This window comes from Megachile rotundata, unplaced genomic scaffold (genome assembly GCF_050947335.1).
Source record: "Megachile rotundata isolate GNS110a unplaced genomic scaffold, iyMegRotu1 scaffold1011, whole genome shotgun sequence".
NCBI classification, from domain to species: domain Eukaryota; kingdom Metazoa; phylum Arthropoda; class Insecta; order Hymenoptera; family Megachilidae; genus Megachile; species Megachile rotundata.
Genome location: NW_027474308.1, coordinates 21,624 through 32,500, shown reverse-complemented (window position 1 = coordinate 32,500; position 10,877 = coordinate 21,624). Strand labels below are relative to the sequence as shown.

Sequence of the window (10,877 nt, the reverse complement as noted above, 5' to 3'; positions counted from 1 at the left end):
ACAAAGTTATTCAGAGTCATCATAGCCGACGATGGGAAGACGGACGAACCGTCCGCCGCATCGATTGGTTTTGATCTAATAAAAGCATTCCTCCCATCTCTGGGTGGAATTCTGGTTTGCATGTATTAGCTCTAGAATTACCACAGTTATCCAAGTAAATTGTTGTACGATCTAAGAAACCAAAACTGATTTAATGAGCCATTCGCGGTTTCACCTTAATTCGGTATGTACTTAGACATGCATGGCTTAATCTTTGAGACAAGCATATGACTACTGGCAGGATCAACCAGGGAGCTTAAAGAATTATTTCATTTTTCTTAAGCCAATTTTATTTAACATCAAATTGGGTCTTTCTACGTTCGACGGCGCCTTTACAATTTAACAACGACCGATCGACGTTAAGACTCACAATTCTCCTCCTCCTTTTCTCTCTCTCTCTCTCTCTCTCTCGTTTCGATTTTATTACGAATCCTCCACAACCTCAATGCCGGAGATTCGAAGAAACGCATATCGACGTAGTAATGCCGAAGAATAATATTCTCTCCGGTTCAAAAAAGTTTTGAAAGCACGTACACACCGCTTTCACGCCGTTCGTCGAAACGTAAGAAGCGCGTAAACCGCACACGCTCGGAACGAATTAATCGATCCCCATTCGGTGTAAGCGCGTAACAAGCACGCTGGACGTTGTGTTCGTTTACTTCAGTTTTTCAGCTTAAACGTTCCCTTTTCTTTTATGATTATTTTTGTACAACTTTTTGTACACGAACCAATTTGCAGCTCTCCTCTTTTTGCCCGTTTCCTTTTCTGGTTCGTAATATTATTTATATTACGTGAAGTTATATTATAAGTCTTTGATATACAATATTTCGTTTAACGACACAACACCGAAATAGCGCGTATAGCGGAGCACGCTGGACAATACGCTATGGCGCGTACAGCGGACATGCTGTTCGTCGAAACGAATCGAAACCGTGTCGATATAAACGTTTCGTTCCTCCACGGGGGTCTCTTTCTCTTATTTTGTATCGATAAAGCGCGTAAAAAAATGCAAATCCTTTCGTGCCAGAAAGATTTCTCGTTGAAAAGTTTTAGAAGCACGTAACACCGCTTTTCATTTCACGCTTTGCATCGAAACGGTATAAGCACGTAAACCACACACGCTCGCTCGTATTGAACCTCCACAATATCGGTGTTCTTTCGCCTTTTTTCATAAATACCATTTTTTGCAATGAACCAATATCAGCTTAAACGTTCCTTTTTTATTTGGTTCTTCTCTCTCCTCTCATGTGTTTCAGTCATATTAAAAATTGTTGTTCCTCCAAACTCTCTCTATTCTCTCTCCTTTCACTCTCTTTGGTATTTTATTTAAGACACACCGATAAAGGTTAGCGCGTACAGTGGCGTGCTGAACGTACCGTGATAGCGCGTACAACGGACATGCTGTTCGAAAAACGAACAAGAGGAAGCACGTACAAAGGTAGCTCGCGCTAGGCATATATCGATACGAAACCTCCGTTTTTAGTCTCTCTTTTCGTCGTGGATATCGAAGAAGCGCGTAAAAGAAAATCCCGCTAAAACTCTCTCCGTGCCGGAAAGTGTGTATCCGTTGAAATTTTGGAAGCACGTACACCCGCTTTCACGCTTTACATCGAAACGGTATAAGCACGTAAACCACACACGCTCCGTATTGAACCTCCACAATATCGGTGTTCTTTCCGCCTTTTTCATAAATACCATTTTTTTGTGATGAACCAATATCAGCTTAAACGTTCCCTTTTTTTATTTGGTTCTTCTCTCATGTGTTTTTCAGTCATATTAAATTTTTGTTCCTCCAAACTCTCTCTTCTATTCTCTCCTTTCAACTCTCTTTGGTATTTTATTTAAGACACACCGATAAAGGTTAGCGCGTACAAGTGGCGTGCTGAACGTACCGTGATAGCGCGTACAACGGACATGCTGTTCGAAAAAAACAAATCGGAGCAAGCACGTGCACAGAGAATTTTAGCTCGCGCTGGGCACATCGATTCTTACAAATCCACCCAAATTTTTATTTTCTCTCTCTCAAAATTTCGTGTCATAGTTACGATACACCGTAATAATATTTTTTGTACGTATAAGCGAAAACTCGATGTAATATCGAGAAATCACCCGTACCGAAAACTCTTCACTTTGGAAGAAGTTTCCATTTCAGAAACCGTTTTTACGAGTCATAGTTACATATTATTTCGTTTCAATATCTCTGCGCTGTACGTATAGTGAAGCATTTATTTAATATTTTACTTCATCGTACCGAAAAACTCTCCGCGAAGAAGAAGTTTTCTCGCGCATCGAGAAAATATTTAGGCGTTCGAGACGCACAAAACATTAAGGGGACGTAATATCATTTCTGAATTTCGGAATAAATATTCCGTTTCAAAATTTTTTAGCCTCTCGACTGAAGGCGTTGTAACGAACAAGTTCGTTCAACACCACTATCTAATTCATTTTTAAAATAAATTTTATAAAACCTTTTTTGGCCCGTTTTAGAACGGTCGGTTTTATTCTATCCCTTTTTAATTTTTAGTAGCCTGTGCCGCTTGAGTCAGTACAACGTACACACCAAAGTGCATACGAGTCACCAGCCTCATGTTAAAGGTTCGTCGCATATGTGCCATTTGGTCTTAGACGCCGACACGCGACAATGCAGTGTGGAGAAAATCCTGCATCGATACCGAGAACACGAACAGTCGAGGCAACACGAAGTTACGCACGAGGAGCGGTGGACTAGTTCTCAACCGAGGTCATAGAATAGCCACGCGCCCGACTCTGTTCCGTCTGGTACGATCGGACCGAACGTCTCCTTATAGGTACCGAACGGCCGGCCGGATGGTCGGCGACGCCGGCCGTTACGCACGGGCGCTTACGATGCTAACGCGCGATCCGAACGTGCCAATTCGAAAGTGCGGTAAAACTTAGCGCGAAAAAATCGATTTTTCAAAAAGTTGTCAAACACGCTAAAAAGTATACGGACGATGTTTTAACAATTATTTTACGAAATTTAATGACAAAATTAATCGAAAAAAAATTTTTTTTCCTTTTCTCGCCAAAATAAATACCAAACGAATTTCTAACGTAATAAACGAGTAACAAATAACAGTATACGTCCAAATAACATACAAGAATCGAGAAAATATTTATATTTTTTCAAAAAATTGAGCAAAAATCTCTCCGCATAGTCGGTTCGGTGCCGAGTCCGAACGTACCAAAGTCCCTCCGGCATAGTCGGTTCGGTGAATCGACGACTAACAACCTATATAAAAAACGATTAAAACCTATAGAATAACGTATCACTAGAACATTTATACCATTTTGGCACGTTCGGATTCATAATTAACGAAATTATCGAAAATTTTTCATTGCGCATAGTCGGTTCGGTGAAAAGGTGACTGACAACCTATATTAAAAATGATTAAAACGTATAGAATAACGCACTACTAGAACATTTATACCATTTTGGCACGTTCGGATTCATAATTAACGAAATTATCCAAAATTTTTCGTTCCGCATAGTCGGTTCGGTGAAACGATGACTGACAACCTATATAAAAAACAATTAAAACCAATAGAATAACGTATTACTAGAACATTTATACAATTTTGGCACGTTCGGATTCATAAATAACAAAATTATTGAAAATTTTTCGTTCCGCATAGTCGGTTCGGTGGACCGTCTGATGCGAGACAATGTCCCACCGGCATAGTCGGTTCGGTGAATCGACGACTGACAACCTATATAAAAAACGATTAAAACCTATAGAATAACGTATCACTAGAACATTTATACCATTTTGGCACGTTCGGATTCATAATTAACGAAATTATCGAAAATTTTTCATTGCGCATAGTCGGTTCGGTGAAAAGGTGACTGACAACCTATATTAAAAATGATTAAAACGTATAGAATAACGCACTACTAGAACATTTATACCATTTTGGCACGTTCGGATTCATAATTAACGAAATTATCCAAAATTTTTCGTTCCGCATAGTCGGTTCGGTGAAACGATGACTGACAACCTATATAAAAAACGATTAAAACCAATAGAATAACGTATTACTAGAACATTTATACAATTTTGGCACGTTCGGATTCATAAATAACAAAATTATTGACAATTTTTCGTTCCGCATAGTCGGTTCGGTGGACCGTCTGATGCGAGACAATGTCCCACCGGCATAGTCGGTTCGGTGAATCGACGACTGACAACCTATATAAAAAACGATTAAAACCTATAGAATAACGTATCACTAGAACATTTATACCATTTTGGCACGTTCGGATTCATAATTGACGAAATTATCGAAAATTTTTCATTGCGCAGAGTCGGTTCGGTGAAAAGGTGACTGACAACCTATATTAGAAATGATTAAAACGTATAGAATAACGCATTACTAGAACATTTATACTATTTTGGCACGTTCGGATTCATAATTAACGAAATTATCTAAAATTTTTCGTTCCGCATAGTCGGTTCGGTGAAACGATGACTGACAACCTATATTAATAACGATTAAAACCTATAGAATAACGTATTATTAGAACGTTTATACAATTTTGGCACGTTCGGATTCATAAATAACAAAATTATTGAAAATTTTTCGTTCCGCATAGTCGGTTCGGTAGGCCGTCCGACCGGGACCAAGTCCGTTCGGCATAGTCGGTTCGGTGAAACGATGACTGACAACCTATACTAAGAACGATTGAAACCAATAGAATAACGCATTACTAGAACATTTATACCATTTTGACACGTTCGGATTCATAATTAACGAAATTATCGAAAATTTTTCATTACGCATAGTCGGTTCGGTGAAAAGGTGACTGACAACCTATATTAAAAATGATTAAAACGTATAGAATAACGCACTACTAGAACATTTATACCATTTTGGCACGTTCGGATTCATAATTAACGAAATTATCCAAAATTTTTCGTTCCGCATAGTCGGTTCGGTGAAACGATGACTGACAACCTATATAAAAAACGATTAAAACCAATAGAATAACGTATTACTAGAACATTTATACAATTTTGGCACGTTCGGATTCATAAATAACAAAATTATTGAAAATTTTTCGTTCCGCATAGTCGGTTCGGTGGACCGTCCGATGCGAGACAATGTCCCACCGGCATAGTCGGTTCGGTGAATCGACGACCGACAACCTATATAAAAAACGATTAAAACCTATAGAATAACGTATCACTAGACCATTTATACCATTTTAGCACGTTCCTATTCATGATTAACGAAATTATCGAAAATTTTTCATTGCGCATAGTCGGTTCGGTGAAACGGTGACTGACAACCTATATTAAAAATGATTATAACGTATAGAATAACGTATCACTAGAACATTTATACAATGTTGGCACGTTCGGATTCATAAATAACAAAATTATTGAAAATTTTTCATTACGCATAGTCGGTTCGGTGAAACGGTGACTGACAACCTATATTAAAAATGATTAAAACGTAAGGAATAACGCATTACTAGACCATTTATACCATTTTGCCACGTTCGGATTCATAATTAACGAAGTTATCTAAAATTTTTCGTTCCGCATAGTCGGTTCGGTGAAACGATGATTGACAACCTATATATAAAACGATTAAAACCAATAGAATAACGTATTACTAGAACATTTATACAATTTTGGCACGTTCGGATTCATAAATAACAAAATTATTGAAAATTTTTCGTTCCGCATAGTCGGTTCGGTGGACCGTCCGATGCGAGACAATGTCCCACCGGCATTGTCGGTTCGGTGAATCGACGACCGACAACCTATATAAAAAACGATTAAAACCTATAGAATAACGTATCACTAGACCATTTATACCATTTTAGCACGTTCCTATTCATGATTAACGAAATTATCGAAAATTTTTCATTGCGCATAGTCGGTTCGGTGAAACGGTGACTGACAACCTATATTAAAAATGATTATAACGTATAGAATAACGTATCACTAGAACATTTATACAATGTTGGCACGTTCGGATTCATAAATAACAAAATTATTGAAAATTTTTCGTTCCGCATAGTCGGTTCGGTAGGCCGTCCGACCGGGACCAAGTCCTTCCGGCATAGTCGGTTCGGTGAAACGATGACTGACAACCTATATTAAAAACGATTAAAACCTATAGAATAACGTATTACTGGAACATTTATACAATTTTTGCACGTTCGGATTCATAAATAACAAAATTATTGAAAATTATTCGTTCCGCATAGTCGGTTCGGTGAAACGATGACTGACAACCTATATTAAAAACGATTAAAACCTATAGAATAACGTATTACTGGAACATTTATACAATTTTTGCACGTTCGGATTCATAAATAACAAAATTATTGAAAATTATTCGTTCCGCATAGTCGGTTCGGTGGGCCGTCCGAGCACGACCAAGTCCGTCCGGCATAGTCGGTTCGGTGAAACGATGACTGACAACCTATACTAAGAACGATTAAAACCAATAGAATAACGTATTACTAGAACGTTTATACAACTTTGGCACGTTCGGATTCATAAATAACAAAATTATTGAGAATTATTCGTTCCGCATAGTCGGTTCGGTGAAACGATGATTGACAACCTGTATAAAAATTGTTCATAACCGATAAAGTAACGTATTTCTAGCACCGATATACCGTTTCGGCACTTTCGGATACATAATTAACGAAATTATCGAAAATTTTTCATTCCGCATACTCGGTTCGGTGAAACGATGACTGACAACCTATAATAAAAACGATTAAAACCTATCGAATATCGTATGGCTAGAAGTTTTATACCGCTTTGACACGTTCGGATTAATAAATAACAAAATTATTGAAAATTTTTCGTTCCGCATAGTCGGTTCGGTGGGCCGTCCGAGCACGACCAAGTCCTTCCGGCATAGTCGGTTCGGTGAAACGATGACTGACAACCTATACTAAGAACGATTAAAACCAATAGAATAACGTATTACTAGAACGTTTATACAACTTTGGCACGTTCGGATTCATAAATAACAAAATTATTGAGAATTATTCGTTCCGCATAGTCGGTTCGGTGAAACGATGATTGACAACCTGTATAAAAATTGTTCATAACCGATAAAGTAACGTATTTCTAGCACCGATATACCGTTTCGGCACTTTCGGATACATAATTAACGAAATTATCGAAAATTTTTCATTCCGCATACTCGGTTCGGTGAAACGATGACTGACAACCTATAATAAAAACGATTAAAACCTATCGAATATCGTATGGCTAGAAGTTTTATACCGCTTTGACACGTTCGGATTAATAAATAACAAAATTATTGAAAATTTTTCGTTCCGCATAGTCGGTTCGGTGGGCCGTCCGAGCACGACCAAGTCCTTCCGGCATAGTCGGTTCGGTGAAACGATGACTGACAACATATATAAAAAACGATCAAAACCTATAGAATAACGTATTGCTAGAACATTTATACCACTTTGGCACGTTCGGATTCATTATTAACGTAATTATCGAAATTTTTTCATTCCGCATAGTCGGTTCGGTGAAACGATGATTGACAACCTATATAAAAATTGCTCAAAACCAATAAAGTAACGTATATCTAGCACCGCTATACCGTTTCGGCACGTTCGGATTCATAAATGTCGAAATTAACGGAGAAACATCGTTCCGCATAGTCGGTTCGGTGAACCGATGACTGACAACGCATATAAAAAACACTTAGAATCGATGCCGTAGCCGATTTCTATTGCCGCTAGAACGTTTTGGTACGTCCGAATTCAATATCGTAGAAATTATCCACGAAACTCTGTTCCGCATAGTCGGTTCGGTGGACCGTCCGAGTGCGACCAAGTCCCTCCGGCATAGTCGGTTCGGTGGATCGGCTACTGACAACCTATTGAATTATTGCTTAGAATAGATAAAGTAACGTATTTCTAGTGTCCCTATACCGTTTTGGCACGTTCGGATGCACTATTGTAGATATTATCGATAAAACTCCGTTCCGCTTAGTCGGTTCGGTGAACCGATGACCGACAACGCATAGAAAAATCACTCAGTATCAATACTGTAACAGATTTCTATTACCGCCATAACGTTTTTGTACGTTCGAATTCAAAATGGTAGAAATTATCGACGAAACTCCGTTCCGCTTAGTCGGTTCGGTACGGAGCGCAACCGCGACGATGTCCCCCCGGCATAGTCGGTTCGGTGGATCGGCTACTGACAACCTATTGAATTAATGCTCAGAATCGATGCAGTAACGTATTTCTAGCATTCCTATACCGTTTTGCCACGTTCGGATCCACTATTGTACATATTATCGACAAAACTCCGTTCCGCTTAGTCGGTTCGGTGAACCGATGACCGACAACGCATAGAAAAATCACTCAGTATCGATACTGTAACGGATTTCTATTACCGCCATAACGTTTTTGTACGTTCGAATTCAAAATGGTAGAAATTATCGACGAAACTCCGTTCCGCTTAGTCGGTTCGGTACGGAGCGCAACCGCGACGATGTCCCCCCGGCATAGTCGGTTCGGTGGATCGGCTACTGACAACCTATTGAATTAATGCTCAGAATCGATGCAGTAACGTATTTCTAGCATTCCTATACCGTTTTGGCACGTTCGGATCCACTATTGTACATATTATCGACAAAACTCCGTTCCGCTTAGTCGGTTCGGTGAACCGATGACCGACAACGCATAGAAAAATCACTCAGTATCGATACTGTAACGGATTTCTATTACCGCCATAACGTTTTTGTACGTTCGAATTCAAAATGGTAGAAATTATCGACGAAACTCCGTTCCGCTTAGTCGGTTCGGTACGGAGCGCAACCGCGACGATGTCCCCCCGGCATAGTCGGTTCGGTGGATCGGCTACTGACAACCTATTGAATTAATGCTCAGAATCGATGCAGTAACGTATTTCTAGCATTCCTATACCGTTTTGCCACGTTCGGATCCACTATTGTACATATTATCGACAAAACTCCGTTCCGCTTAGTCGGTTCGGTGAACCGATGACCGACAACGCATAGAAAAATCACTCAGTATCGATACTGTAACGGATTTCTATTACCGCCATAACGTTTTTGTACGTTCGAATTCAAAATGGTAGAAATTATCGACGAAACTCCGTTCCGCTTAGTCGGTTCGGTACGGAGCGCAACCGCGACGATGTCCCCCCGGCATAGTCGGTTCGGTGGATCGGCTACTGACAACCTATTGAATTAATGCTCAGAATCGATGCAGTAACGTATTTCTAGCATTCCTATACCGTTTTGGCACGTTCGGATCCACTATTGTACATATTATCGACAAAACTCCGTTCCGCTTAGTCGGTTCGGTGAACCGATGACCGACAACGCATAGAAAAATCACTCAGTATCGATACTGTAACGGATTTCTATTACCGCCATAACGTTTTTGTACGTTCGAATTCAAAATGGTAGAAATTATCGACGAAACTCCGTTCCGCTTAGTCGGTTCGGTACGGAGCGCAACCGCGACTATGTCCCCCCGGCATAGTCGGTTCGGTGGATCGGCTACTGACAACCTATTGAATTAATGCTTAGAATAGATAAAGTAACGTATTTCTAGCATTCCTGTACCAGTTTGGCACGTTCGGGTGCGCAATTGTTCGAGTTATCGACGAAACTCCGTTCCGCATAGTCGGTTCGGTGCGTCGTTTACATTTTCTAAGTCCTGGCCGCGTATTGCTTTCTCATTTCCAAAGTCCTGGCCGCGTATTGCTTTCTCATTTCCATAGTCCTGGCCGCGTATTGCTTTCTCATTTCCATAGTCCTGGCCGCGTATTGCTTTCTCATTTCCAAAGTCCTGGCCGCGTATTGCTTTCTCATTTCCAAAGTCCTGGCCGCGTATTGCTTTCTCATTTTCAATGTCCTGGCCGCGTATTGCTTTCCGTCTTTCTAACATCCGACCGTGTAGTACTTAGCATTTTCGAAGTCTCAGCCGCGTTATGAGATTTATTTTTTTAAGTCCGCCGGCGCTCATGGCTTTATTTTTTTCTCTACGCGCGCGCGCGTGCCTTTCTATTTTTTTTCTAAGTCCAACGGCGTATTGCTTTCAAAAAATTTTCTTCGCGCTTCGCGCGAACGAGGAACAAAAAAAAAATTTTTTTTTCCTCTCCTCTCACTTACTTTCCTTGCCTTTCCCCCCCCTTCTTCACCCTTTTCTTCACACTTTCGCTCTCTATATAATATATATATTATTATGTCTAATAATATAATCAACTATTATTTATTATATTAATATTATAATATAATATAATTTATAAGTGTGATGTTAAAACCTCATTCACACTCTCAAACTTATAATTAATTTGATCTCTCCAACACTTTTATTAGGGGCCTTTCTCCTCAAATCGTAATGTTCCACTGTAACATCGTGGACATAGATACTGAGGATAGACCACGGAGAGATCATATATTTCTGACACTTCTTGTATTAGAAACTTTGCGTTTCGTTGCTTTCGCAGATGTTCGTCGTCCACATCTTGTTGTGCGAGTCGCATATCTCAACCTTCGTTCTTTAATTCTCACAAAGTTGTACGAAGTCGCGAAATAAACATGTATCTCGCATTCGTACGAGAGGTGTCTGGCCTTCCTCAGAACACCTCTCTCTTTATTAGTACGATCTAAGTATATATCTCGTGTGTCTCGTGCCGAAGTCCAGAAAAATTTCTATAAACTTTGCCTTTTTTCCATACGGCAGACACATTTTTGCTTAGGACACCTCTATTTTGCTTTGCAAAATTTTATATAACTTTATTTTGGGGACGTAATCTTAGCATGTATTATTCGATGTATTTTAA

General features: G+C 39.5%; 1 non-coding gene across 1 annotated transcript in view; it reads right to left on the bottom strand.

The window, feature by feature from the left end:
* The window catches only part of LOC143266502 (small subunit ribosomal RNA), a 1,933-nt gene extending 1,640 nt beyond the window's left edge, over window positions 1–293 (bottom strand). Inside the window, exon 1 of the ribosomal RNA XR_013041468.1 lies at window positions 1–293. This exon is cut by the window's left edge and continues 1,640 nt beyond it. This is a non-coding gene — a ribosomal RNA (small subunit ribosomal RNA).
* Window positions 294–10,877: the final 10,584 nt, after the last annotated feature.